Source organism: Tursiops truncatus, chromosome 2 (assembly GCF_011762595.2).
Source record: "Tursiops truncatus isolate mTurTru1 chromosome 2, mTurTru1.mat.Y, whole genome shotgun sequence".
In the NCBI taxonomy this organism is placed as follows: Eukaryota; Metazoa; Chordata; class Mammalia; order Artiodactyla; family Delphinidae; genus Tursiops; species Tursiops truncatus.
This window is the reverse complement of record NC_047035.1, coordinates 83,324,658-83,329,899: the sequence shown is the minus strand read 5'-3', so window position 1 is coordinate 83,329,899 and position 5,242 is coordinate 83,324,658. Positions and strand designations below refer to the sequence as shown.

At 41.8% G+C, this 5,242-nt stretch overlaps 1 protein-coding gene across 1 annotated transcript in view; it reads right to left on the bottom strand.

The window, feature by feature from the left end:
* The window catches only part of BUB1B (BUB1 mitotic checkpoint serine/threonine kinase B), a 56,645-nt gene that overhangs the window by 12,156 nt on the left and 39,247 nt on the right, over nt 1–5,242 (bottom strand). The window lies entirely within an intron of this gene.

Here is a 5,242-nt window from a genome sequence, read left to right as displayed (position 1 = left end):
GCAGCTTGCTCCTTAAAAAAAACACAAAAAACTATTCCTAAAACTGGAATAAGTTTGTTTAAATCAGGTGGCTTTTAAATATAGAGAGATCACAAGGCTTAGTCCCTGGCTCTCTATGCCATTCCCCCCCTCTTCTTTATTCATTTCCACCTCTCTATCAAAAGATATTTTAAATAACATGTCTCCAGTGGAGCCAGCATGGCTACCAGGAGGACGAGAAATTCGTGTCTCCTCAAAACTAGGGCACCTACCAGGCACTGGTGGGGGACCACAGACATCTCAGGGGACGGGAGAAACCCCCAGCCACCAGGTAGGATGTGAGGTGTGGGGGGAGTGAAGGAGGAAGAGAAGTGGAGGGGGACCGGACTGGCACCCCTGAGGGGCAGCTGGGGGAGGGTAAGGGATCCACCCCGAAAGGGGGAAACTGGGGAATCATTAGGAGGGCAGAGGATCAAAAGGGAGCATGGCCATGTTTCCACTGCCCACTTGGACCCCCAGGAACCTGCTGAGATCCTGGGCCTGATCCTCTCCCCACTGAGGCCCTCTCCAGACGCACGGGTCCTGAGGGAGTGGGAGGGAGGGAAGGGGGAGCAAAAGTAAAGGTTGGACTTCAGGGACCAACACCCCTGAGGGGTGTCTGGGGGAGGAGGAGTTCCTACACCCAGCAGGACCCACCCATGGTTAGGGGTCCAGTGGCCCAGTGGGGGGCGGGTGCGGGAGACCCTGGCAGAGACCATGGGGGAGGGGCATGAAGAAACGGAAGGTAACACGGCCAGTGCCTTCCCTGTCCACTTAGGCACTGGGAAGCCTGTTGGGGTCCAGGGCCTAATCCTCTGCCCTCAGAGCCTCCCTCCTGCCCCGGAGAGCCCAAGCCCTGCCCCTACACCCTCACTCAGGGCTCTACCTCCAAACTCCCGAATGCCACACTCTAGAGGTCTTTCTTTCCACGTGCTGCCTACCCCCTTCTGTGCAGGTCCTAAGCAGAGGCCCCGCCCCATGCTTGAACGTTGTCCCGCCTTGGCCCCACCTCATGCTCAAACGTCACCCCCATGCCCTAGGTCCCGCCCCACCCTAAACCCCATCCCCGCCTAAACTCCTCCCCCAGAGTCAAGGCTTTTTTTCTTTTCTTTTCTTCTCTTTTAGATTGGGTTCTGTTTTACCTTGTTGATTCACTGCTGTTGATTCTTTTGTATTTTTATTTTTCTTAATAAACCTTTTATTATTCTAATTTTATTTTATTTTTTACACTTTATTAGTGATCTCTCCTTTTGGCTTCTTTCCCACCCCACCCCCCTTTTTTTCCTTTTTTTTCTGCTGCGGTTTTATTTTACCTTGTTGCAGTTGCTTCAATTAGTTTATTTTTCCTAATATATTTTTTATCTTTCTAATTTTATTTTGTTTTTTATTCTTTGATATTGTACTGCCCAGTTTTCTCTTTCTTTCTTCCTTTTTTTTTATCCTGCCACAAAGCTTGCGGGATCTTGGTTCCCAGGCTGGAGGTCGGGCCTGAGCTCCTGTGATGGGAGCTCTGAGTCCAAACCACTGGACTAACAGAGAACCTCAGACTCCAGGGAATATCAATTGGAGTGAGGCCTCCTGGAGGTCCTCATCTCAGCACCAACACCTGGATATATCCAACTGCCTGCAAACTCCAGTGCTGGACGCCTCAGGCCAAACGACCAGTAAGACAGGAATACAACACCACCCATCAAAAAAAAAAAAGAAAAAGAAAAAGGACAAAAAAACTTGTTACAGACGAAGGAGCAAGGTAAAAACCTACAAGACCAAATTAATGAAGACGAAATAGGCAACCTACTGGAAAACGAATTCAGAATAATGATAGTAAAGATGATCCAAAACCTCGGCAACAGCATGGAGAAAATACAAGAAACATTTAACAAGGATCTAGAAGAACTAAAGAGCAAACAGTGATGAACAACACAATTACTGAAATTAAAAATACTCTAGAAGGAATCAATAACAGAATAACTGAGACAGAAGAATGGGTAAGTGAGCTGGAAGATAAAATGGTGGAAATAACTGCCAGGGAGCAGAATAAAGAAAAAAGAATGGAGCTTCCCTGGTGGCGCAGTGGTTGAGAGTCCGCCTGCCGATGCAGGGGATGCGGGTTCATGCCCTGGTCCGGGAAGATCCCACATGCCGCGGAGTGGCTGGGCCCGTGAGCCATGGCCGCTGAGCCTGCACGTCTGAAGCCTGTGCTCCGCAACGGGAGAGGCCATAACAGTGAGAGGCCCTCGTACCAAAAAAAAAAAAAAAAAAAAAGAATGAAAGAATTGAGGACATTCTCAGAGACTCTGGGACAACATTAAACACACCAACATTCGAATTATAGGGGTCCCAGAAGAAGAAGAGGAAAAGATAGGCTCTGAGAAAATATTTGAAGAGATTATAGTTGAAAACTTCCCTATCATGGGAAGGGAAATAGTCAATCAAGTCCAGGAAGCACAGAGAGTACCATACAGGATAAACCCAAAGAGAAACACGCCGAGACATATATTAATCAAACTATCAAAAATTAAATAAAAAGAAAAAATACTGAAAGCAGCAAGGGAAAAGCAACAAATAACATATAAAGGAATCCCCATAGGTTAACAGCTGATTTTTCAGCAGAAACTCTGCAAGCCAGAAGCGAGTGGCAGGATATATTTAAAGTGATAAAAGGGAAAAACCTACAACCAAGGTTACTCTACCCAGCAAGGACCTCATTCAGATTTGACAGAGAATTTAAAACATTTACAAACAAGCAAAAGTTAAGAGAATTCAGCACCACCAAACCAGCTTTACAACAAATGCTAAAGGAACTTCTCTAGGCAGGAAATGCAAGAGAAGGAAAAGACCTACAATAACAAACCCAACAATTAAGAAAATGGTAATAGGAAGATACATATCGATAATTACCTTAAATGTAAATGGTTTAAATGCGCCAACCAAAAGACACAGACTGGCTGAATGGATACAAAAACAAGACCCGTACATATGCTGCCTACAAGAGACCCACTTCAGACCTAGGGACTCATACAGACTGAAAGTGAGGGGATGGAAAAAGATATTCCATGCAAATGGAAATCAAAAGAAAGCTGGAGTAGCAATTTTCATATCAGACAAAATAGACTTTAAAATAAAGACTATTACAAGAGACAAAGAAGGACACTACATAATGATCAAGGGATCAATCTAAGAAGAAGCTGTAACAATTGTAAATATTTATGCACCCAACATAGGAGCACCTCAATACAGAAGGCAAATGCTAACAGCCATAAAAGGGGAAATAGACAGTAACACAACAGTAGGGGACATTAACACCCCACTTTCACCCATGGACAGATCATCCAAAATGAAAATAAATAAGGAAACACAAGCTTTAAATGACACATTAAACAAGATGGACTTAATTGATATTTATAGGACATTCCATCCAAAAACAACAGAATACACTTTCTTCTCAAGTGCTCATGGAACATTCTCCAGGATAGGCTATATCCTGGGTCACAAATCAAGCCTTGGTAAATTTAAGAAAACTGAAATCATTATCAGGTATCTTTTCTGACCACAACGCTATGAGACTAGATATCAATTACAGGAAAAAAACTGTAAAAAATACAAACACATGGAGGCTAAACAATATGCTACTAAATAACCAAGAGATCACTGAAGAAATCAAAGAGGAAATCAAAAAATACCTAGAAACACAAGACAATGAAAACAAGATGACCCAAAACCTATGGGATGCAGCAAAAGCAGTTCTAAGAGGGAAGTTTATAGCAATACAATCCTACCTCAAGAAACAAGAAAAATCTCAAATAAACAACCTAACCTTACACCTAAAGCAATTAGAGAAAGAAGAGCCAAAAGACCCCAAAGTTAGCAGAAGGAAAGAAATCATAAAGGCCAGATCAGAAATAAACAAAAAAGAAATGAAAGAAACAATAGGAAAGATTAATAAAACTAAAAGCTGGTTCTTTGAGAAGATAAACAAAATCGATAAACCATTAGCCAGACTCATCAAGAAAAAAAGGGAGAAGACTCAAATCAATAGAATTAGAAATGAAAAAGAAGTAACAACTGACACTGCAGAAATACAAAGGATCATGAGAGATTACTACAAGCAACTATATGCCAATAAAATGGACAACCTGGAAGAAATGGACAAATTCTTAGAAAAGCACAACCTCCTGAGACTGAACCAGGAAGAAATAGGAAATATAAACAGACCAATCACAAGCACTGAAATTGAAACTGTGATTTAAAATCTTCCAACAAACAAAAGCCCAGGACCAGATGGCTTCACAGGCGAATTCTATCAAACATTTAGAGAAGAGCTAACACCTATCCTTCTCAAACTCTTCCAAAATATAGCAGAGGGAGGAACACTCCCAAACTCATTCTATGAGGCCACCAGCACCCTGATACCAAAATCAGACAAAGATGTCACAAAAAATGAAAATTACAGGCCAATATCTCTGATGAACATAGATGCAACATCCTCAACAAAATACTAGCAAACAGAATCCAATAGCACATTAGGAGGATCATACACCATGATCAAGTGGGGTTTATCCCAGGAATGCAAGGATTCTTCAATATATGCAAATCAATCAATGTGATACACCATATTAACAAATTGAAGGAGAAAAACCATATGATAATCTCAACAGATGCAGAAAAAGCTTTTGACAAAATTCCACACCCACTTATGATAAAAACTCTCCAGAAAGTAGGCACAGAGGGAACCTACCTCTACACAAAAGGCCATATATGACAAACCCACAGCCAACATCGTCCTCAATGACGAAAAACTGAAACCATTTCCACTAAGATCAGGAACAAGACAAGGCTGCCCACTCTCACCACTATTATTCAACATAGTTTTGGAAGTTTTAGCCACAGCAATCAGAGAAGACCAAGAAATAACAGGAATCCAAATGGGAAAAGAAGTAAAATTGTCACTGTTTGCAGATGACATGATACTATACATAGAGAATCCTAAAGATGCTACCAGAAAACGACTAGAGCTAATCAATGAATTTGGTAGAGTAGCATGATACAAAATTAATGCACCGAAATCTCTTGCATTCCTATACACTAATGATGAAAACTCTGAAAGAGAAATTAAGGAAACACTCCTATTTACTACTGCAACAAAAAGAATAAAATACCTAGGAATAAACCTACCTAAGGAGACAAAGACCTGTATGCAGAAAACTATAAGACACTGATGAAA